Source organism: Thalassophryne amazonica, chromosome 17 (genome assembly GCF_902500255.1).
Source record: "Thalassophryne amazonica chromosome 17, fThaAma1.1, whole genome shotgun sequence".
NCBI classification, from domain to species: domain Eukaryota; kingdom Metazoa; phylum Chordata; class Actinopteri; order Batrachoidiformes; family Batrachoididae; genus Thalassophryne; species Thalassophryne amazonica.
In genome coordinates, this window is record NC_047119.1 from 21,562,479 (window position 1) to 21,588,522 (window position 26,044).

Consider the following 26,044-nt stretch of genomic DNA (forward strand, 5'->3'; position numbering starts at 1 on the left):
TTCACTACATTTCCGACCTTAATTGCATACTTCTACTCCGATACATTTTCTATTCGCCATGCCGTTACTCGTTACAAAAACAACAACAAAAAAAAACACACACAGACGAAAAAAGTCGTGTTTTCACCCAGAGACACCACTGATTACTAGTGACTGCAATGAAGTCAGGCCGACTTGTCATGAGGCATGTCCCGTAGGCTTTTTTGTAGTTGTGCACTTGAGGGGTGTTTTTCAGGAAAATGATCATTTCTCTACATTGATTACAGACCTGCAGCGGGCCTGTAATCAACTTTTCTGCAATGCGGCTTTGCTTTGAACCTTGAACCAATTGAAGCAGTGATTCACAGGTCGAAGCAGTGCTTCGATCTACGATTCGTGGATTGATTGATTTCACTTTATCCTAATTTTTCCCCGCTAAAACCCTGAAGAGCATATGTCTGTGAGTAATATTTAATATCTTTATGTTAAACCGACCTGTTATGGTCTTCTGAAACAGTTGATAGATGTATTTTATAACTTAAAAATGGGACTGATGCTAATGTGTTAGCATGTCTATGGCGTTTTCAATGTTAAAGTTAGCATTAAGCTGTTCGCATCAGCACATTTGTGTTGATTTGTTTTCTGTATAATTAATGGCTCAGCGTTCGTAAAAGAGTCAAATTGTAATTTTTTTTTATTTATTTTTATTCATATATTATAGCAACAACAATAATAGTCTACATAATTGACAATAATAGTCAATAATAATAGACTGATATAGTTACAATACAATTTTAGAGAAAGAGACAAAAAGAACCTAATGAAACAAAACACAACAGAAAAGATAAAACCATGTAACAATGAAAATAAATAAATACATGTTGAAATAAATAACTGTTTCCTGTGAACACCTAGTGAGTAGCCTACTCTCATTTAGGTTTTGAAACCTTGTTTCTGAAGTGTTTTTGTGTGATGTGCACAATTTTCAGTACTTTGACTATCAGTCATTTACAAGCCTAGATAAACTTTGTAATATAAAAAATCAGTCTGTTTTTGATTATTAACATTTACTTGTACTTTTACTTTCAATACTTGAGTACATTTAGTTGTACATTACTTGTCATACTTAAGTACAATAAATACTAGATACTTTAAGACTTTTACTTGAGTAGCATTTCAATCAATGACTTGAACTTCTACCAAAGTCATTTTTTAAATGGGTATCTGTACTTTTACTTAAGTGTGATTTTCCGGTACTTTATACAACACTGGTCATAACTGTGGTGCCTCTACATTTTATGTCTGTATTTTTTTTTATTGCCCTACACCAAAGCATTTATTGTGTTGTTGTTGTAGAAAAGTGTGTCATGTGCATTTATTTCTGAATATATTTTACATAAAAATAAAATGCGAGCCAGGATTGCAACAGCCGATGAGTCCCAGTTGTATAATCCCCAACATTCACCCATCCTTCAAAGTGGACCCTTTAACTTTGGACTGTCACGACGGCTCTTTGAATATATCACTGCAGACTGAGAAGGAAAAACATATTTGACAGTCACAGTGTGCTAGTGAAGTCTCATTATGACTCAACACAGCCTGTTGCGTCGATTTATCAGCCACACTGACAGCTAATACACACAGATTGCTTGTTTTATGACCAGATTGTGCTCGCAGCCGTGCAGATGATTATTTAGTGCAGAATTTTGATTATCAAAGGCCTAGTTGAAGCTGGGAGTCTTTTCCTTTTAATATAAATCAGTTAATGGGAAAAGCAAAGCCCTATCTAAAAAAAAACAAAAAAAATGGTGTCTTTATGACACGGCACCAAACAGTTGAATTTCGAGGGTATTATAGTCTGATCTTCATCCTACATCAGCATTGTAGATTATTTATGTTTGTATTATGTTTTGCTGGTGACAATTTTTGACACTTCTTTACGTCTTATATCCCTATAGACACCTCTAGAGTGGTTCTTGGTGGGGATATAACCCCAGTGGTGTCATGAGGCAGAAAAATTAAATTAGATTTCTTTTATGATGTCATGAGATCATAACGTTTGGTTTTCCTTTTATGGAAATTAGTATTTTTATTTTAAAAAAATAAATAAATAATATATACACGAGGTCTGTTAGAAAAGTATCCGACCTTTTTATTTTTTGCAAAAACCTGATGGATTTGAATCACGTGTGCTTGCATGAGCCAACCTTGAACCTTCATGCGCATGTGTGAACTTTTTCACGCCTGTCGATTGTGTCATTTGCTGGTAAGCAGCCTTTGTGTGCGGTCGTGTGTAGTGCTCTCAGCGGATTTTCATTGCAAGGAAAATGGCGGAACGACTGGAGCAGCGCCACATCAAATTTTGCCAGAAACTGGGCGACAGCCAGGTGGAAATCATTCGGAAGATTCAGACGGCTTTCGGTGATGATGCTTTGGGCATCACACAGATTAAGGAGCGGTACAACCGGTTTAAAGACGTCCGCACAACGGTGGAGAGCGAGCCACGCTCCGGTCGGCCATCAACATGCTGAAATGACCGGATCATTCCAAAGTGAACGCTGTGGTGATGCGGGACCGTCGTGTGACTGTCCGAGAAATTGCGGAAGAGGTGAACATCAGCACTTTTTCAGCACATTCCACTGTGACAGAAGATTTAGCCATGAAAAGAGTTGCAGCGAAATTTGTGCTGAAGCTGCTGATGGCAGAGCAAAAGCACCTCCGTGTTGAAGCCTCACAGTACATGCTGTGACATGCTCACCTCTTCCACAATTTCTCGGATAGTCACACGACTGAAAAGCCACCGAAAGCCGTCTGAATCTTCTGAATGGTTTCCACCTGGCTGTCGCCCAGTTTCTGGCAAAATTTGATGCAGTGCTGCTCCAGTCGTTCCATCATTTTCCTTGCAAATGAAAATCCGCTGAGAGCACAACACACGTCCTCACACAAAGGCTGCTTACCAGCAACTGACGCAATCGACAGGCGTGAAAAAGTTCACGCATGCACACGAAGGTTCAAGGTTTGCTCATGCCAGCACACATGATTCAAATCCATCAGGTTTTTTGCAAAAAATTAAAAGGTCCAATACATGCGTGAGTTTTTTCACGCCTGTCGGTTGCGTCATTCGCCTGTGAGCAGGCTTTGTGTGAGCAGTGGTCCACCCCTCTCATCGGATTTTTATTGCGAATAAAATGTCTGAACGATTTGGAGCTTTGCTGCATCAAATTTTTCCTGAAACTGCTAGAGACCTCCAGGTGGACACCATTCAGAAAATTCAGATGGCTTTCAGGGACGATTTTATGGGGATTACACAGATTAAGGAGTGCTCCAGCCGGTTTAAAGACCGCCCACGGCGGCTGAGTGCACGGCGCACTCCGAGCGCCGATCGACAGGCTGAAGCCCCGCTGAAACAACCAGATAATTTCCAAAGTGAAGGATTTGTTGATCCGGGACATCGTCTAACTTCCATAGAAATGGCAGAAGACGTTGGACATCAGCACTTTTTCGGCACATTCCACTGTTACAGGACTTTTTGTCATGGAAAGAGAAGTGGAGGGATGTGCCACGGAGCCGCTCATGGCACGGGACAAAAGCACCTCCGTGTTGGTCCCACAGGACGGCTTTCAGATGGCTTTCAGATGGCTTTCGGTGGCTTTACAGTCGTGTGACTATCCGAGAAATTGTGGATGAGCTGGACATGCCAGAACATGTCCTGTGAGGCTTCATCACGGTGTTGCTTTGTGCCATGCGGCTCCGTCCCGACGCGCGAATTTCTCCGCTCCGCTTTCCATGACAAAAACTCCTGTAACAGTGGAATGTGCCATTCATTTCCAAACTGAACGCTGTGTTGATCCGGGACATCGTCTGACTACCACAGAAATTGCAGAAGACGTGGACATCAGCACTTTTTCGGCACATTGAGACAGACGTGCGGAGAAATTTGCGCGTTGGGACGGAGCCGCATGGCGCAAAGCAACACCGTGATGAAGCCTCACAGGACATGTTCTGGCATGTCCAGCTCATCCACAATTTCTCGGATAGTCACACGGCTGAAAAGCCACCGAAAGCCGTCTGAAAGCCATCTGAAAGCCGTCCTGTGAGACCAACACGGAGGTGCTTTTGTCCCGCGCCATGAGCGGCTCCGTGGCGCATCCCTCCACTTTTCTTTCCATGACAAAAACTCCTGTAACAGTGGAATGTGCCGAAAAAGTGCTGATGTCCATGTATATATATATATATATATATATATATATATATATATATATATATATATATATATATATATATATATAATTTGCAGCCAGTTGGAATACTACCATCTACCGGTACTATCTTTATGTGAGTTTATTTTTTACAGCTGAAGTTTCTGAAATGTTGCAGATTGCGGACTGTCATTTGGACTTTATTTCAGCACATTCCACTTTGTACACTCCTAACAGTTTGTATTAATAATTAATAATTATCTTAAGTTTCCAATTCTAAATTGTAATTAAAATTGCCCTTTTCTGTTTGCAGGTATCAGTAGATGTTACTTAGTGCAGACAGTAACGTAGTGTTGGTTAATACTGGTTTGAGCAAAGTTGGTGGCAAGGTGGCCAGTAAAATGCACCAAATTGCATGGTGCAATATCACTGTACCATGTCAAGGCATTCAGCTAACAAATTGGAACAAATGCATCATTTGCCAAGCAGTCACTGATGAGAATTTGTAATGTTCAGCAGAATCAAGGCGTGCTAATCAAAGGGGCCAGGCACATTACTTTCTCAGAGAACCTAACCCATTTTCATCAACTAGATAGTATTCTAGTGATACTAGATATTCAACAACTTGATGAGGGCAGTGGTGTTAGGGCTACCCTCGAAGAGCAACAGGAAAACTGGTACATGTCTTGCCGTATCAAGTTCAACACAACCAAGTTGTGACAAGTTGAAAAAAGACAATGTCCAGACCCTAAAATAACTTCAACTAATTTCACCCAGATGAGTATTAAAGAGGAGCAACAAAAAGGAAAGAAATATCTCTGCTTATCAGCATCAAGTGCACTTCACCAAGCATCAATCTTTCATCTAGATGGACATGATCTGCAAGACGAGAGACTTGCTCAGCTTAGCGCAGGAGATATGGTTGCACAAGATGCACTGTACCATTCTCATTGTTTGGCTGCATTGTACACGAAAGCTCCCACTGCTGGACATGCTGAAGGTATCAGGCTCTGGAACCGGAGAAGGCTGGACACAAATGCCTGACTGACTCAGGTGTTTGGTGTTCAAAAGAGTTTAATCTGGTCACATACAGGCTTCGGAACACAAGCAGGCAGTCAAATGGTAACAAATACAAAAGGCAGGGCGTGGCCCATAAAACGGGCAGGTGGTCAAAAACATGGCAGGCAATCAGAACAAGGACTTGGACAAAAACTTGGAAGGAAGGCTGGAAGCGAAGGCTGTTAGGCACAACGACCTGGCATTGGAAGACTGAAACAACAGGACTTAAATAGAGGGAGTGATTACAGCAGATCAGACACAGGTGCAGGAGACAAGCAGGGGAAGGGCGTGGCAAACAAAGGGAACAGACACACCCCAAACCAAAGCCCACACCAAAAGACAAGAGAGTGCAGTCAAAGAAACACAAACCAGAAAACAAAACCACACAAGCACAGAACATTAGATAAAATAAAACATACCAACAAACAAAACCCCAATCCTGATAGAAGGCAAACAGGGAGAAGGCGAACATCACTAACTAACATCACTCATGGACTTGTCCTAGCTGAGCTGATTACATACAATGAGGAAACCAAGAAGGATGAAGCTGTCTCACCAGTGTTTAAGTTACCAGATCTTTCTTGACTTTATTCCACAAGACTGGAAGAGCTAGGTGTCTCTCAGAGCAGCCGTGTGAACTCGACATTAAAAAACCAGAATTTTTGCCAACTTTCCAGATCTTAAAGGCTATAACGAGGGGCAAGATGTCCTGGTAGCCTTTGATGAAGACATAGGCAGTGAGAAAGAATATGATGAAGCAGTAACGCTTTCAAGGGCAGTACAGACTGTCCATCGGCACGTGCTAGAGAAGAATGCTTCATTTACAGGTACATTTTACAAAGAATGCCAGGAACAGTTTGTGCCACAGACACTGTTGGCTTTGGTGGCCATGATACACGAGGGTCCAAGTATCAAGTCCCAGTCAGGCACCATCAAGCAACCCTCAGTGTGGCACAGCTGCTTCAGTTCAACAGCTCTATTCGTTGTCAAAGTGGAAGCATTCCGTCACATCAAGGCATGAGAAACACCACTGGCTATCTATGTTGGTGTTGCAATCCATGAGAAAACACGCAAGTGGCAACTTGTGGACAAACTATTTGAAAATAGACTGTCCATTTCATATGACGGTGTAATGGAAATATCCACAGAACAAGGAAACCGTCCCTGTAAACAGTACAAGCAGGAGAAGACAGTCTACCTTCGCAATCTTCATCTAGGGTTAAAAACCAAAAGAGCCATTGACGACTTTGACCACAATCCCACCTCTACAACAGCCACAGACTGCTTTCATGGAACTGACATCTTCTTGATCCAGCATCTCACAGAGAACAATCCAGGAATAGTTTGCAATGATTTATACCCACTTGAAGAGTCAGCTTCCAAAAAAGTATCAGAACTGCCAGACTCCTACACTAGTGTACCTCCAGTGATGCACAAAAGGAAGGAGAGACTCACTGTTTCCAAGATTAATGGTTCACTCACTAGGGATGACCAACTGATGGAACAAGCACTGCTGAAAGACACTGGGTATCTATGTCCATGTAGTGTGTGTCTAATCTATATTAGTCTATAAATTATCAGTTTTTGTTGTCTATTGGTCATTTGCAAAAGGATTTTGCTTTCTGCGCTATTTCAGGCTTTTGATAAAGAGATCTCGATTTTGTACAATGGAATGCATTTGATGATGTAACAGCCAGGTTTCATATCCTGGGCGATACTCCTGGAGAGATAGATGATGAAGCCATGGCCATGTTGGAGCGCTTCACAGTCTTCTTGTGTTACCAGACCAGTGAGATAGACAATATTGATGAAGTGTGCCAGCATGTCGTCACTAAGTGGGGCATGTCAATGTAATCTCTACCACCAACTAATGCTGCACTACTGCAGATTACCAAGAAGGAAGCCTATCAAGCTAGCTACATCTGAGGGCAAGCCTTTAATGCCACTCCTACTCTACCATCTCCCAGAGACTGGGGTTGGACATCAGCAAACGCTGGGCTAATACTCAGAGTGTGAACACACTATCAGGCTTTCCCTTGTGATGTCATGGCTAAGAATGGTAGGTTTTCCTTTTTAATCTCATAAGGCAAAAAGTCTTATCAGGGCAGATGAAAGGAGTCTTTAATCAGTCAGTCATTTTTTATACCAGTTTACTCCTGTGAAGGGTCACGGGGGCTGGAGCCTATCTCAGCAATCATAAAATGAGAGTCGGGGTACACCCTGGACCGGATGCCAGTCTATTGCAGGTCAGGAGTCTTTTAATTTACTTAAATATTGATGCTTTAACCAGTTATAGTTTCTCATTGTTAAGTCTCATAGTTGCTGTGACTTTTTTAATTATACTAACACTAGTTACTTGTATTCATTTACCTGAAACCAATCAGTTATGTCCCAAAATTAGTTGCGAGTTAACACTACCAATAAATTTTGGGTTAGTTAACACTAACTCACCCACATGGAGTGTGCAGCCAGTCACTCTGAGTGCCAGTCCCAAGCCCAGATAAATGAGTAGGGTTGCATCAGGAAGGGCATCTAGCGTAAAACAAGGCAACCCAAACATGTCGACGTGTCCACAGAAAACTAGAAGGGTGGAAATGAGAGTTAGGACTTTGAATGTTGGCAGTATGATATGATGGAGAGGAGAAAGGTAGACATACTGTGTGTGCAAGAGACAAATTGGAAGGGAAGTAAGAGCAGGAGCATAGGCGGTGGATTCAAGTTGTATCATGGTGAGGATAGGAAGAGAAATGGTGTTGGGGTCATTTTAAAGGAAGAGTATGTTAAGAGTGTGTTGGAGGTTAAATGAGTATCTGACAGTTGGAAATTGAAGGGGTGATGATGAATATCATCAGTGCATATGCCCCACAGGTAGGTTGCAAGATGAAGGAGAAAGAGGTTTTCTGAAGTGACTTAGATGAGGTGGTGGAGAGTGTGCCCAAGCATGAAAGAGTGGAGATAGGAGCGGACTTCAATGGGCATGTTGGTGAAGAGAACAGAGGTGATGAGGAAGTAATGGGTAGATATGGCATCAAGGACAAGAAGGTGGAAAGGCAGATGGTAGTAGATTTTGTAAAAAGGAAGGAAATGTCTGTGGTTAATACATATTTTAAGAAAAGGGAGGAGCAGAGGATGGTGTTTTGTAGGATGACTTTACAAGTAAAGAAGAAGAGAGAGAGCTCAACAAAGGTTGAAAGGTTTTTGAAAAAGACTTAGAATAGTCAGAGAGATGACTGAGGCAGCAGTATAAGGAGATGCTGCATAAGGCAAAAAGAAGTGGCAAAAATGATTTTACAGTCAGGCTGGGATTTGAACCATAGATCTTCTGGTCTCATGCCCAACACCTTAACCACTAGACCATCACCTTCCCTTAAGTCTAATGAATTTTATTGCTCATTTCATGACATTTTATTGATTTAAAAAAAAAAAAGTAAAATTCCATTTTTGCATATTTTTCTAAACTGAGTGCTGCAGTATAGAGACCATAGATGTGTGGAGTAAATCTGGTGACACCACACCTGAATTTATTGAATATTTTTCTGGTGTCTTCTTTTTGCACTTTGTAGACGGTCCCTAAGCTTCCGTTTCTCAGCCGTCTGCTCGTTCAGGTCAATGTTATTTTTGCAGCTCAGAGGACGGCTCATACGGATAAAAATAAAGTTATAGCTCGTCGTCTACCTTCCTGAGGTTAGAAACTATTGTTGTTTGTTTTTTTTTACAATGTTTCTCTTAAGATTATTGAGCCGTTTACCAGAGGGGGAGGTTTCTGTCCTCTGTGAGTTTGACAGGTGGACTGTTCCAGTCAAAGTCCTCACCTAACACAGTCCCTGGAGCGGGTCACACCCAGCGGGGCCAGGCACATCACACCGCATGTGAGAGCTGCTCGGATCACCGCCGCACCTCTCCGGCTGTAGTGACCTCCACCCTGCCAAAAAAAAACCAAAAAATAAAAACAAAAATAGGGTTTGCGATCAGGATTTCCTGCAGTAATTGATCCGTAAACTGAAAAACTACTTAATGTGAATATATATATATATATATATATATATATATATATATATATATATATATATATATCATGAATGATATTCACGTTTTGCAAGACCCACGTTCATGTCTTGGGAGATATTTTTTCAGTATTCACGTTTTGCAATTAACAGTTTGTGGATAATTCACGCTTTACGGGTGAACGATGTGTGTGTGTGTGTGTGTGTGTGTATTTTCAAGGAAAACTATTTGAGTGCAACTTTATACCAGTATCACTTGTTATTGTCTTCAAAAAAAAGAGAAAATTGTCAATACCTACAAACTTAAATTAAAAACAACAAACAATAATACAATCTCATCTAAGATGCTCATTTACAGTGAAAAACACTCTTGCAGCTCGTTTGTATTGAGAGTGGCAGAAGAAAGGATTCAACTTCGTCACAAATCAGAGTTATCGCTCCAGTCTGAGCTTGAGCAAACCCTGTTTTTCCACATGTGCTATGTGATGAGTCACCCAGAGGTTTCACAGGTTTTGCAGCTTTGTGTTTATTCTGTAACAGATACATTAAGTTGCTACCAGGACACGCCACCGATCTGAACATCAGAACACCCTGTGATGGTTTTTAGAATGGCTCGTACGTACTGGTTACACCGTTGGAGTACTATTTCTAGTCATGCAAGGACGTGTACCTGCGTAACACTGACAACAAAAAGTTACTTACTTGTTGCCAACCATCGCCTCAGGGGGTGGAGTTCATGGAAGGTTAACCATTTGATGTATTTAATAACAGCTAAAAAGGCAGTTACACTGATTTATGGAGATCAAATTGCACGCCTCAAAAAAAAAAAAAAAAAATTGTAGCGTACTTTTTTCTACCTGTCCATTTATTTATACCACTGTCAATGTTATGGTTAAGGAGCTGGGCTACCCATACTATTTGTAGACCTGGGTTTTAGTTCCCTTTTACGCTGCCTTTCTGTGTCCTTGGACAAGACTCACACAGCTGTAAACGGGTGCCGGTGTCACAGACCAAACGGTCTGCACCTAAAAACTGGTCTGCCCTGCCTACACTGCACGTGTCATTTCGGATCTCAGCAGCTCGTTTGAGACAGAGTCTCTTCACCCAAAGCGATCAAATGGATTAATCGGATTATTAACCATCAGATCTCTTAAAACCTCTTAAATCATTCCAAAGTCAGTTTTAAGCAGAAACGAGGCTGTTTTAAGCAGAAACTCAGTGATACTCTGTGACGTTTTGAAATGACCAACACGCAGTGAATGCAACAGCGAGCAGCTCGTGCAGCCGCGGCACTCTGATCGCTTCCTCCATTTTTTATGATGAAATAATGCTGAATTTATGTGGAAATGATTGTTGTACTAAAGCTTCAGATATCAGTCGCTGAAATAGATGATGACTGGAGTGCAGTTTGAAGCAGAAACGAGGTGATAATCCATGAACCGCGACTAATGACACATGCACAGTGAAGGCAGGGTGGACCAATTTTTAGGGAAGACCGTTCGATCTGCGACACCGGCTTTGCCTGGTTAAGTAACCCGAGTTGCACTGGCGTTCCATTCTTGAAGACTCTCAGGCACTAGTACCAACGGGCCTCAGAGCCTATATAGGCCTCATGTGTTCTTATTTTGTATTTTTATGCAATTTGGGTTTAACAAGCTATTAAACATTAACTTTTTTCTCATGATTGATTGTTTGGGAATGATTTCTCTTATGATCACTAATGACTGTCCCCATTTCATAAAAAAAAAAGTCCATTTCATCAAAAAAAAAGTTAGCTTTCCATTTTCAGTTCTTTCTAAAACTTTAATTTAATTGTTATTAATTGGTTCTAGAAATAATTTAAATGTCTTTAACCATCATCAGCTCCTTTTCTTGCATGAAGGATGCCGTAAAAATAAGGATATTTTTAAGCTAGAGCTAGAGCCTATCCCAGCAGTCATAGGGTGTGAGAAGATAAGCCAATTGCATGTGTACTGGCTACTCTGCGTTGTGTAGGTTTGATTCCTCCTACCCCTCCTTTGGAATGCAAACTCACAATTTCCGGCATGGCTGGCGGACACTCTGACCAGTTGACCAAAACCCGGACTCTCAGAATCTATTAAGTGGTAAACTTCAATGGTCTCACATGAAGCCCTGCCGGAAGAAGAAAATGATGCAGTTCCTTGATCGGCCACTTGAGACTGGTTCCAAAACAGAGCACATTCCCATACAAATCCATGTTAATATGTTCAACTTTAGAGCAGAAATAAACATACTATCAGCCTGGTACAAAAAATGGTTTTGGTCTCTATAGATAGTTTCCTCCACCATAAAAACATCTTACTTTAACATGTTATAAACCTGTTATGTTTTAGTAAAAGCAAAATAGAACCCAAAATGCAGGCAGCAGTGAGTGAGATGGTAATTTGCAAAAACAAGGTGATTTAATGTTCCAAAGTGAAAACTGTCCAAACAGGTGACATGAAAGCATGTGGGGAAAAAGAGTCTGTGCTCAGCATAAACCCAGTCCTACTCCCAGAGTCTTCAAATTTACAAGAAGTCACATTCTGTTTCAATCTGGTCAGTTTTGTTTTTGAATGACAGGCATGACAGCCAATCAGAGTAGAGCTGAACTGTAACGTTAGTGGCTGATCTCTCCAAAATTGCTTCCTTTTCTGTGTTTATATACATGTTTCTCATATATTGTGTAAAAGCTAGCAAGAAATAAACACTTCTAAAACTGAAAACACTGTTTTTGGAACCTAAAAACACCTCTGAACTTATTTACAAGACATTTCACAAATGTTAGCATGGTGACATCACAGCTGCAAAACTGTTTTGTGTATAAACATAACTTCTGTTTATGTAATCTGATAACACCTCTGGAGTCATTTACAAGACATTTTGCAGACATCTGCGTGCATGCTAAATTCTGCTAATGCAAAGCTAACTTCTTATGGAGTTACATTGTCTCATTAATACCTGTAAATGCACAGAAGGTGATCTACAAATATTCCTTGATTTGCACAACGTCCGCTGTTAAAATGTAAATATTGTTTTTGATTGATTAATTGATTGATAGATGGGATTTATTGAACATATACAAATTGTACATAAGACAATAGGATCTTAATAATTAATTCAACAACTGCAAATTATAAAGAATAAAATGCTCATATCGCCGAGGGTATTTTAGCATTGTGTTATATTTCTTCTTGTCATCATTTCGCTTGGTTCTTGGAAATTAAAATTACTGCGTTGCTTCATTCCGTTTAGTTTATATGTGCTTTTAGATGGAAATACAGCACATTTGATATAAGTTGCTTAATACTGCAAGACTGTTTTGAATATTCGATCCTTTTGATGCCTTCCACACACTTCGGATTGCCTGGATAAGTTACCGGCTGAGGATCCCTGCATGTTTCCACTCTGAACATTTCAGGAATTTTTCTGTGGATCATCTGGAGTCGTTCTCCATTCGTCCCTCTCTTCTCTCCCTGCTCAGTCTCACACGTCATTCTTCTGTATTTGCTGTGCTGATATTTAACAAATAAGCTTTATGTGCATTTTTATGGAGACACACCAAAGTGAGATTTCACCTTATTTGTCACAGATGTCGGACTTGTCTAGAACACCTTTAAGGATTAACAAAAGTGCGAATGTGGACAACAATCTGTGTCAGGACAGTTTCACAGCTGCACACTTCACCCTAGAGACCTTTTAAAGAAACAACACACTTACAGGTTTGCTTTCACCTCATATTTTCTGTATTTCACATCTTTCATGAGCACCGGCTATGAAGCACACATCCAGAAACACAGAATATAACCCAATAACAGAATGTTATTGCAAGTTTTGTCATCAGCAAACTGTAAAGTGATAAATCACACAACAATCTCAGATATGTACCAAACAGGCTATTACATGGCATCTCTGTTGACTGTTATGGTATCTTGTGGCGCCCCCTAGTGTAATGTTTGTTCCTGTCTATCATTACATGAATGCAAGACTTGATAAACTCCATTTTGACCTTAAAAGTAAAAGTGAGCCAAAGCCTACGTAGGCGTGATGCCCCAGGTGGCCACCACACCTAGGCTTTGGAAATGAAAGAAAGTGACAAAAGCTCATTTCAGGGGACGTAACTTCAAACCAGCACATATGTTGGAAGTAGAAGTGCCCAAATGCTTTGCTTTGATCGGTTATAAATGAATGTACTTGGACGGTCAGAAGCCACATGTAAATGTTGATGTTATGTGGATTACGTACATACAAGTCTATTACAATTGAATGTGTTGTATGTTATAGAATATTAACATTCTAAATCTGACATACAATTTTAAAATAATTAGTACAGAACTGTTTAACCTGTAATTACTGTAACCAATAATTCATACATTTTCTGAGAATTTCAGATAAAATAAAAGAGGAGGTAACTGGTTGAGACAGAGAGAAGGAAGAAGTCTACAGAATCCTTCCTGTGGGATGGTCTGGATTTGTGACTGTGTTATTCGAGTTCTGTCAAACAGTAAGAAAATAACAGTTTATTTCTCTGTTGTAGTCCATTTTGGAGCGGAAATACTGTTTCAGTCTCTCTCACACACATTCAATACCACATTCAATCGGCACCTCACTCAACCGACTTTTTTTTTTTTTTTTTTTTTGGTCACTGCTGAATTCACACAAAATTGTTTTTGCTGGCTTGTTTGACCATGTTATTTGAAGTTTAGAATGCAACCAATCCTGGACCCGACGTACTGTGCATTTTCCATTTCTCCTCACTCTAACTGCTCATAATGAACCTAATCAGGTGGGTTCCATTATCCAGCCAGCTGTTGAGGGGCCAAACTCACTGAGTTGATCTGGTTTGAGTAGATTAGCAACAAATGTAAAATGTGCAGGTCTCAGTTATTTAAGTGTATCTTAGTATACACTAGTGGAGTTTCACCTTAGATTTGGAAAACGTTCCCATGGGATAAAAAAGCTTTTAAACCTACCAACATCCCTGATTCTTGAGACCAGGCACCTAAGTGGCTCTGCTCTTCTTCCTTTTTTTTTTTTTTTGTTAAGATATTTAGGTGTACTTTGGTAAACACTAGTAGAGTTCCACCTTAGATTTGGAATGTATAATAGAAGATATACCTTACTGAATTTTCATGAGTTTACCTGGTTACCCTGGTACAACAGCATTTTAGGGCCTTATAGAATTTTTATTTATTTTTTTTTAGCCTTCGAGAATAAAGACGTAATATTACAAGAATAAAGTCATAATATTACAAGAATAAAGTTGTAATTTTAAGACTTCGAGAATAAAGTCGTAATATTACAAGAATAAAGTCATAATTTTACGAGAAAAAAGTCATAATATTACGAGAATAAATTCGGAATTTTACGAGAATAAAGTTTACGAGAATAAAGTCATAGTATAATATTTTGACTTTTTTCTTGTAATATTATGACTTTTTTTCTCGTAAAATTACAACTTTATATACTCGTAATATTATGACTTTTTTCTCGTAATGTTACGACTTTATTCTCGTAATATTATGACTTTTTTTTTCTCATAATATTACGACTTTATTCTCAAAGTCCAAAAAATTTAAAAAAAGAAATTTGATGTGGCCCTAAAACTCCGTCATACCCTGGGAAATCAGGTGGCAGCCGAAAGGAAAAAAGATGACAAACCACCGTTAATCACAAAATAACGGTTTACTTCACTGATTTACTAAATTTCTATGCAGAAATGGCCTGACCGTCTGAATGACGAGCACATCTGCAACTAAAGCATCATCAATCTAGCATCCACTAGCTATCCAGCAACATCTATGGTATATGAAACAGACAAAATAACATTGCTTGCTGAAAATATTGGTTGTTTTTGTTATTGTGTTAACAAACACAAGGGGATGGACTCATTCATTCATTCATCTATTCAATCACTGCATTTTAGAGGGTACTATATGCATGCGCTTTTGAAAAGCCAAGAAAAAAAAACAGAACCCGCCAATACTTAAAGAAAGCTAACAGAAATGTTGGAATGTCCAGGTGGGAATGTCAGCCTCAACAGTAACGCTGATCAGCATTCCCATCTGGATCGCATGAGATTGAGTGTTGTGAGAAAAAATACAGGAGGGTAATGTTATTTATAAGTGAAACCAGAATGCTGGAACCAGATGGTAGAAGACTAAAAAATACATACTTGCAGTTTAACATATCACTCAAGATGTGACTTTACTGTCATTTAAAAAATGTAATTCAATGTAGTTTGAAGATTGTAGATGATTTCATGATTCTGTTAACAGCGGCTACATTGGTGTGATATGTGTTACAGTGTGTTACAGTGTTTCTTGATCATTTGAGTCTTTGAGTTGACCATAAAGGGCCTAGTTTGAAGATTGACTGTCATCTGTTTGGATGATGTGTCCAGCCCATCGAGGGTGATTTCTGTTGCTGATCTTTCAATTCAAGGATGCTGAGAATGGTTCTGTAGTTCCTCCAGATAATCTTCAAGATGTTGCAAAGACGTGTTGATGGACGCCTTCCAGGTGTTTGAGGTGCCTCCTGTAGGTAACTGAGGTTTCTGATCTAAATCAGTGTGCAACTACCCTGCACATTTCATTCCACCATGACAGAGCTGAACTTCTGGATTACTGTTTTTTTTTTTTTTTCTTTTTTTTTGCGTCAGTTGATCAGTTGTATCAACAGCTAACTTTGCTTAAAATTTCCGCTGTAGCATTGTGGTTACTTAGTTTGATTAGAAACGGATGTGGCACTAGGAGCGGGGCACCACGTGAACTTTCGTAGGGTCTGCTGTGACTCCGCCCTTGGTCACAGTGGCTTTGTGTCACAAAAGTTTTGATACATGAATCCATTTATGTGCGATGACACAGTCACTCACCTGATGAATGACGTTAATATTTGACACAAACAAAACATAGAAGTGGGTCAGACTGTGTAAATGATCAGGTCTTAATGCTGCACCCAGTTTTAGACTTGTAACAAGCAGCATTGCCCGGTGAGTGACTAACTAAAGAGTCATCTGTTCTCTAACGTCTGCCAACTGTCTGATGAGTTAAAGCCGGTCAACGCATGGACAAATTCAAACACAGAGAAAGTGAGCCATTACAGGATGTGTCATAACTTTAAACAAACAAACAAAAAAGAGGTTTATGGAAGACTGATGGATAAAACTGAAGAAGGTTAAAATATGACAGACAACAAGTGAAGATGCAATTAAATGTGGACATTAAAAGCCAAATACAATATATTAATGGGAAAGATGAACATCAAGATATCAATGGGGACATTTTAAAGTTACTTTATACAGTTACTTCATTAGCAGCTGCAGAGAACTTCAGCAGCTGCTGAATGTAACTAATACGGTAACCAGTAATCTAACTTGGTTACTTTGAAGATTGAGTACTCAGAAAAGCAACTATTAGTTACTTTGCTGAAAACTCAATCTTAAGAGGAACCAAGTTACATTACTAGTTACCTTATTAGTAACATTACTTATTAGTTACAAGTTGTTGGCAGCTGTAAAACTGTAAAAAGTAACTTTTCAAAGTATCTATGGCAACACTGTGTGTGTATATATATATATATATATATATATATATATATATATACGAGGTATCTTATAAAACTAACCGGCAGTTTTATAAAAAAAAAAAACTATATGGATTTGAATGACGTGCGATTACACCAATCATGCTTGAACCCTCGTGCGCATGCGTGAGTTTTTTCACGCGTGTCGGTGACGTCATTTCCCTGTGGGCAGGCTTTGAGTGAGCACTGGTCCCGCCCTCTCGGCTGAATTCTTTGTTTCACATGCTGCTCGAGACGGCGCGCGTTGCTTTATCAAACTTTTTTCAGGACCTGTGAGGAATATCCGAGTGGACACTATTCAAGAAATTCAGCTGGTTTTCGGTGAAAAGTTTAATGGCTGATGAGAGATTATGGGGTGTTTCTGTCGCTTTAAGGACTTCACACGGAGCGGGACGTTGTCTGGCTGTTTCGAGCTGAAATCATCCTAATTTAATTCTCTGTTGACCCAGGACGTTGTGAGAGAACAGAGAAGATTCAGAAGAGGCCGGCATGAGGACTTTATGCGGATATTCCACTGTTTAAGGACATTTTGTAATGAAAGAATGTGCGCGCAAATTCGCCGAGTCGTTTCCGTGACGACACCGCAAATCTGTGTGCGCCGCGACAGGAAAAACACCTCCGTGTTGAAAACCATTTGTAAAATTCAGGTGGCTTTTGATGGCTTTCAACAAGTGAGTAACTGAGAAATTGTTTAACAGCTTGGGCATGTTCCAACTTGCCCGTTAAGGTTTCCAACGGAGGTGTTTTTCCTGTCGCGACCCTCCGCGGTCGGGAACGGCCCGACATGTGACTCTGCCTGCACGTTCTTTCATTACAAAATGACCTTTAACAATGGAATGTCCGAATAAACTCCTCATGCCGACTTCTTCTGAAAGTTCTCTGTTCTCTGACGACTTACTGGGTGAACAGAGCCTGAAATGTGGAAGTTTTCAACTTGGAACAGCGAGATGACGCTGCCTCAGAGCGCAGATCGCCGTCAGGCGCCGTGGGCCGTCCTTAAAGCGACACTACCAGACCAAAATCTCTCATCAGCCGTTAAAATTTTCAACGAAGACCAGCTGAATTTATCGAATGGTGTCCACTCAGTTGTGCCTTACAGTTTTGAAAAAATTTTGATCAAACAAAGCAGCAGTCTCTGAGCCATTCCTAAACAATGAAAAAATCGACGAGAGGGTGGGCCACTCCTCACTCAAAGACTGCCCACAGGTGAATGACGTAACCGACAGGCGTGAAAAAACTCTCGCATGCCCACGAGGGTTCAAGCATGTCTGATGTAATCACACGTGATTCAAATCCATATGGTTTTTGAAAAAAATAATAAGGTCGGATACTTTGGCAGCACGGTGGCTTAGTGGTTAGCACTGTTGCCTCACAGCGAGAAGGTCATGGGTTCAATTCCCGTGGCCTTTCTGTGTGGAGTTTGCATGTTCTCCCCGTGTTTGCGTGGGTTTCCTCCGGGTGCTCCGGTTTCCTCCCACATCCAAAGACATGCGGGTTAGGTGGATTGGAATCTTTAAAATTGTCCTTAAGTGTGCGTGTGGGTGTGTGTGTGTTTGTTTGTCTATTTGTGGCCCTGCGACAGACTGGCGTCCTGTCCTGGGTGTACCCCGCCTCACGCCCTATGACTGCTGGGATAGGCTCCAGCCCCCCGCGACCCTTAATTGGACTAAGCGGTAGAAGATGGATGGATGGATGGATGGATGGATGGATGGTCGGATACTTTTCTAATAGACCTCGTATATGGTGAAAAGTTTACCAGAATACAGGAGAGCATCATTAAGGCTCTCTAAGGGATAAGTATGGTTACTTTTTAATATTTTACACAATTAAATCATCTCTTTTACAGGCAGATTTCTTTAGACAAGTCAAGGGATGATACATGGGCATTTCCAAGTCACTGAATATATCTTTTCATGAGTCACTAAGACATACAAAGAAACAACAGCAGCCTTAGTGGTCTGTGATGAGCAACAAGAAACTTGATATGTTGGCTTGTTACCATTTTTGCTGTTTTTACCCCATAACTTCAGAATATTCTGTCACAGATAGTCCAAACTATACCTTTTTCAAATTGTTATGATCAGACAAATAATGTGATATAACTTTAAAAATGATTGTTGCATTTTTAAATTTTGACCTCTGTGTAATTGTTCATTGGTCCCTACCTGGCTATAAGTACCTCCCTGTGATGGCTATCATACATTTTTGTGTCGGCCATGATACACTGAGGCTGGATTCTAAAGCGTCGTTTAGTCACCTTCAGTGGTACCAATCAGGTCAAAATTGATGACTGGCTCATGGACCACTGAGGAAAGCAACCAAAGTTAAATCGGAAGAATTACAGACTGTGGAGATATGACTGCAATATTTGCTTGCTGCGTCAATACTAACAGCTTCAGAGTAGAAAAAAAATTTCTTTCAAGAATATAAATTTAGGCTTCAGTCTTCGATTCACCTTATGGCAAACCGTAGCTGAAATTACACATCTTTTGAGGTCACTTCTTAATGCGTAATGTAAAAGAATTCAAAGACATATGACTGAAAATATTTATGTATCTACAGTATGGCCTAACCTGTCTTAAAATAAATAAATAAAAAACTGTCTATAAAAGTGGTGATTTAGTGTGTGGTGGGTGTCCACAATTATGCATTCCATTATTTTGACTTTAATCATTTAATTTCATTTATATCACATTGTATATATTTGGGGGGTTTTTTGTGAGTTTAAGGGCATAATTTTAGATTTTTTTTTTATACAGATAACAGTGATTTTTTTTTTTTTTTTTTTTACAGAAAAAAATTTAATTTGTAAAATCCCAAGACATAAAATATACAGTACATAACAAAGTAAAGAGATGTGTTTTTACTTTCAGATTATAGATTTTTTAAGACACCATAATTTTTAGTTTACTTTGACTTGATGTCATAAAACTGTAAAAGCTACAATCAATCAATCAATCAATTTTTTTTATATAGCGCCAAATCACAACAAACAGTTGCCCCAAGGCGCTTTATATTGTAAGGCAAGGCCATACAATAATTATGTAAAACCCCAACGGTCAAAACGACCCCCTGTGAGCAAGCACTTGGCTACAGTGGGAAGGAAAAACTCCCTTTTAACAGGAAGAAACCTCCAGCAGAACCAGGCTCAGGGAGGGGCAGTCTTCTGCTGGGACTGGTTGGGGCTGAGGGAGAGAACCAGGAAAAAGACATGCTGTGGAGGGGAGCAGAGATCAATCACTAATGATTAAATGCAGAGTGGTGCATACAGAGCAAAAAGAGAAAGAAACAGTGCATCATGGGAACCCCCCAGCAGTCTACGTCTATAGCAGCATAACTAAGGGATGGTTCAGGGTCACCTGATCCAGCCCTAACTATAAGCTTTAGCAAAAAGGAAAGTTTTAAGCCTAATCTTAAAAGTAGAGAGGGTGTCTGTCTCCCTGATCTGAATTGGGAGCTGGTTCCACAGGAGAGGAGCCTGAAAGCTGAAGGCGCTGCCTCCCATTCTACTCTTACAAACCCTAGGAACTACAAGTAAGCCTGCAGTCTGAGAGCGAAGCGCTCTATTGGGGTGATATGGTACTACGAGGTCCCTAAGATAAGATGGGACCTGATTATTCAAAACCTTATAAGTAAGAAGAAGAATTTTAAATTCTATTCTAGAATTAACAGGAAGCCAATGAAGAGAGGCCAATATGGGTGAGATATGCTCTCTCCTTCTAGTCCCCGTCAGTACTCTAGCTGCAGCATTTTGAATTAACTGAAGGCTTTTTAGGGAACTTTTAGGACAACCTGATAATAATGAATTACAATAGTCCAGCCTAGAGGAAATAAATGCATGAATTAGTTTTTCAGCATCACTCTGAGACAAGACCTTTCTGATTTTAGAGATATTACGTAAATGCAAAAAAGCAGTCCTACATATTGTTTTAATATGCGCTTGAATGACATATCCTGATCAAAAATGACTCCAAGATTTCTCACAGTATTACTAGAGGTCAGGGTAATGCCATCCAGAGTAAGGATCTGGTTAGACACCATGTTTCTAAGATTGTGGGGCCAAGTACAATAACTTCAGTTTTATCTGAGTTTAAAAGCAGGAAATTAGAGGTCATCCATGTCTTTATGTCTGTAAGACAATCCTGCAGTTTAGCTAATTGGTGTGTGCCCTCTGGCTTCATGGATAGATAAAGCTGGGTATCATCTGGGTAACAATGAAATTTAAGCGATACCAGTCTAATAATACTGCCTAAGGGAAGCATGTATAAAGTGAATAAAATTGGTCCTAGCACAGAACCTTGTGGAACTCCATAATTAACTTTAGTCTGTGAAGAAGATTCCCCATTTACATGAACAAATTGTAATCTATTAGACAATATGATTCAAAACCACCGCAGCGCAGTGCCTTTAATACCTATGGCATGCTCTAATCTCTGTAATAAAATTTTATGGTCAACAGTATCAAAAGCAGCACTGAGGTCTAACAGAACAAGCACAGAGATGAGTCCACTGTCCGAGGCCATAAGAAGATCATTTGTAACCTTCACTAATGCTGTTTCTGTACTATGATGAATTCTAAACCTGACTGAAACTCTTCAAATAGACCATTCCTCTGCAGATGATCAGTTAGCTGTTTTACAACTACCCTCTCAAGAATTTTGAGAGAAAAGGAAGGTTGGAGATTGGCCTATAATTAGCTAAGATAGCTGGGTCAAGTGATGGCTTTTTTAAGTAATGGTTTAATTACTGCCACCTTAAAAGCCTGTGGTACATAGCCAACTAACAAAGATAGATTGATCATATTTAAGATCGAAGCATTAAATAATGGTAGGGCTTCCTTGAGCAGCCTGGTAGGAATGGGGTCTAATAAACATGTTGATGGTTTGGATGAAGTAACTAATGAAAATAACTCAGACAGAACAATCGGAGAGAAAGAGTCTAACCAAATACCGGCATCACTGAAAGCAGCCAAAGATAACGATACGTCTTTGGGATGGTATGAGTAATTTTTTCTCTAATAGTTAAAATTTTGTTAGCAAAGAAAGTCATGAAGTCATTACTAGTTAAAGTTAATGGAATACTCAGCTCAATAGAGCTCTGACTCTTTGTCAGCCTGGCTACAGTGCTGAAAAGAAACCTGGGGTTGTTCTTATTTTCTTCAATTAGTGATGAGTAGAAAGATGAGTACAAGTGGTGAGTATGTTTTATAGACCCTGCATGATGATTGCACAACAGAAATTATGATGTTTGTTTTTTGTTTCACAGAGACCGTGCACCGTGGAATTTCAGCTCGCAGTAGAAAACATGGTTTTCAACTTGAAACCACAGGAAATATTTCCAAAGCAGCTGTTGACTGTTTTGGTCCTGGCAGACTTAAAGGCCAAAGATTTCATCATTAAACCATCTAAAAGCGTGAAGGATTCATTATGTGATTCTTTTGTTTCAGCCCGAGAACACCAGAACAAAACAAAAGTAATGATCATGAGAGACTGAACTGAAACTGACTCATAAAGTCTACTTCACCTTTGACCGGCTCTTGTTATTACCTCTGCCATCCAGGTCAGTGGGTTTTAACTGCTGAAGCAAATATTGTACAGTAGGTGGCAGTAAAGTCACACAAATGTATGTGAAGAAAGCTTTTTAATATAGTCCAAAGAAACATTCATACAATAAATTGTGGTTTTGCAAGCTGATAAGGAACAAGCTGAACCCCTTAACGCCTGAATTTATATAGCTGTATATAAAAAAATGTTTTGTGTGTGTTTTTGCCTTTAAGTAGATGGTAAATAATGTTGAGATGATTAATTGCACTTTTAGACAAAAATAAATAGTAATTTTGGTAATAATTTATGTTATAATGTTATAATAATAATAATGGTATGTTGCAAATTTGCAACAACAGGCATACTGGTCAATTTGGTATGTTGCATATTTGAGTCAAATATTGTAGCATATATGCGACAACAGACGTTAAGGGGTTAATGTGCAAAAGTGGTTGTTATCTCCTTTTCATTTGTAATTAAATTTGGGTTGATAACAACAACAATAATAACAAGAGCATCAGAGATTTCTGATGTCCACCAGCCCAGATCTGGATCACCTCCACAATTCAGTGGAGTCTTCCAAGCCCTAATATCTATCTGTGGTGCAAATTTGGTGAGAATCCGTGAAGTAGCTTTGATGTAAACCTTCAAAACCTATATAAAGGGAACTCTTGATCCAGAATCTGGATCCGGAACACCTCCAAAATTTAAACTTGCAAATTTGCACCACAGATAGATATTAGGCCATGGAAGACTCCACTGAATGTTGGAGGTGATCCAGATCCAGATTGGCGGATGTCAGAAATCTCTGGTACTCTTGTTTTTTAATTACTTTTGGATTGCATCAATTCCAAAGGTCCATGGGCCAAGCAGGTTTTGGGTACCACTTAAGGGAAGAACAACACTTTGAATCCAGCCTCATTGTATAATGACCTACACAAAAAATGTATGATAGCCATCCCAGGGTGTAGCTGTAGCCAGGTAGGGGTCAGTGAAGAATTACACAGAGGTCCAAACTTTAAAAATGCTCCAATCATGTTTAAAACTATATCACATTACTGTTTGATCATAACGATTCCAAAAAGGTATAGTTTGGACTAATCTGTGATGGAATGTTTGGAGTTATGGGTAAAAACAGTACAAATGGGGACAAAGGTCAGTTTCAGTTTGTACAGGGGTCAAAAGTTAAAGTTGCACCAATTTCAGTACAAAATGATGCAAATTATTGGTTGAAATAAAAGGATTGTTAAATGGAATAGTTCTGACTGTGCTGAATGTTTTGTCTCCAAAGTAAAGGTCAAACAAGGTCAACATCTATTGGAGTCTATGACATGTGACATATGTTACCCTGTAACATGATAACTAAGCATGACAGATGGTGCAAACTATTCCTTATTAGAACCTTATTAACCCAAACAATAATTTGCATTATTTACTTAACTGAATTTTAGCAACTTTAACTTTTGACCCCTGTACAAACTGAAATTGACCTTTGTCCCCATTTTTGCTGTTTTTACCCCATAACTCCAGAACATTCCATCACAGATAGTCCAAACTATACCTTTTTGGAATCGTTATGATCAAACAAGTAATGTGATATAGTTTTCAGCATGATTGGACCATTTTTTTAAGTTTGACCTTTGTGTAATTCTTCATTAACCCCTACCTGGCTACAACTACCACCCCGGGATGGCTATCATACATTTGTGTCGGCCATTATACACTGAGGCTGGATTCTAAGTGTCGTTTTATCCCGTAAGTGTACCGATTAGGTCAAAATTCATCACTGACTCATGGACTAATTAAGTTGAGAGAAAATAAGCAATATGTAAAACATCATCAGTGTCATTTCTGTGCATTAAATATTAAATAGAAAAATTACATGTACGGTATAGTTCAATGATTTTGTTCTTAGCTTCTTGGTTTTTAATTAATTTGGTGTACCATCCAATTTGCCCTCCATCCTGCAGCAACAGCACGATGGGATGCAAGCCAGAGTTCTCATGGGAGGAGTCCGTCAGTGTTGTTCCACCTCCTCCTCTCAGCAATCACTCGCCTCTTCCACATGCCATGAAACACAGAGATGGTGTCCATCTAGAATATCATCTTCATGGTAGCCCTGTTCAACATCCGGCAGCTCCAGGCCAAGCAAAGACAAAAACCGGCCACATCTATGAGCTCCAGTATGCTGAACACTGTGCTGTCCTGGCAACACGTCCAGATTCCATGCAGCATGCTCTAGATACCATCTCCAGCTTCTATCAATTGTTTGGTCTGCAAGTCAACTTCAAGAAACTCCAGGTCATGGCTCAACTCTCCAACCAATCCCCCTCACCACCAGCTTCCATACCAATGGAAAACCACTGGGCCTTGTCTAAAATTTCACCTATCTTGGCTCCACATGCTCTCATCTGACTGCTCTCTTGACACCTGGTGACCTGTATTAGCTTGATTACAAAAAGGATGTGTAAAATCACCCCTTTGAGCAGACAGAGCAGCAAATCTCACTTTATTTTTGCAACTTTAACTCTCAACCAGCACATTTTAATGAGGCCAGACAGACAAAATAAAGATTCACTGTGAAGTTCTATGTTTTATTTCATCTACACCCATTTGGATCAAATCACCCATTCACAGCTTCCACACGCTGCACATGCACGTAGTGGGCAGATAGAGAAAGCGAAAAAGATGAACCCACACACACTGACTGCTGCAGCAGGGCAGAGCTGCACAGTCACACTGACACTTTGATGTGTATCTTTATCACATCACGTCTTTATAAGCCACGTTGTCCTCTGTCCGTGCACGCTCTGCAGTGTCATGATAACACTGCATGTAGATGCAACACGGTAAAAGCAGATTTTCAAAGGCAAACCGCACAATGGATGAAACAAACACGTGTCTGACAGCGTAAAAGCTGTGAAATTAAGATTGTGCATCAGTGATGAATGATAAAAGCACACATGGAGGTCAGCGAGAAAGAGGGGACCTGAGAAGAAGAAATAAATAAATAACTGGGTCATTATCTTGGTTTGGATGTTTGAGTTTCAAAAATATTACATTTTCCAATGCGTCATCTCTGCACATTTGTTGATTTAACTCACTGCACTGAAAATGTAAAGCACACACTCAGCTTCAACCACTTACTCAAATAGGGTCACCGGGGGGCTGAAGCCTATCACCAGCAGTCATAGGGCCTGAGGCGGGGTACACCCCCAGACAGGACGCTGCTTCCAAGGGCACATGTAGACAAACAAACAACGTACACACCGCCCCACAATTAAAAGTTACCAATCCACCTAACTTACATTTCTTTGGATGCAAGTTAGAAAGGCCCCAGGGAGGAATCAAACCCATGTCCTTCTTCCTGGGAGGCAAGCAGTGCTAACACTAATCCACTGTGTTACCCGATTAAAAGCCAGCCTGTCTATTTGGTAAATCCATGAGCACTATGCTTATTGTGAAATCGATCACCAAAGTGATTATGATCTGAGATATACCGGATCGATGAGCCTGATGTGGAAAGTTAAATCACACCATTTTACAAGAACTGCTGCTCTTCAGGTTCTTAACACAGAAAAACCACCAGTATCTCAAATACACAAATCACACTGTAATCATCATGCTAGAATCTGAGAAGTGCGTGTGCGTGCGTTTTCCATCAATCTGCTATGTG

At 39.8% G+C, this 26,044-nt stretch overlaps 1 long non-coding RNA gene across 3 annotated transcripts; it reads left to right on the plus strand.

Moving 5' to 3' along the window:
- Positions 1-7,207: 7,207 nt before the first annotated feature.
- LOC117529478 lies at positions 7,208-25,392 on the plus strand. Of its 3 annotated transcripts, XR_004566024.1 has the most exons (4): positions 12,831-12,963; positions 13,633-13,745; positions 22,272-22,384; positions 24,339-25,392. It is a non-coding gene; the product is annotated as an uncharacterized LOC117529478 (long non-coding RNA). The 3 variants fall into 3 exon arrangements; XR_004566022.1 differs by lacking the exons at positions 12,831-12,963; positions 13,633-13,745 and adding an exon at positions 7,208-7,296 and having other exon boundaries at positions 24,339-25,387; XR_004566023.1 differs by lacking the exons at positions 12,831-12,963; positions 13,633-13,745 and adding an exon at positions 7,327-7,483 and having other exon boundaries at positions 24,339-25,388.
- The last annotated feature ends 652 nt before the right edge of the window (positions 25,393-26,044 follow it).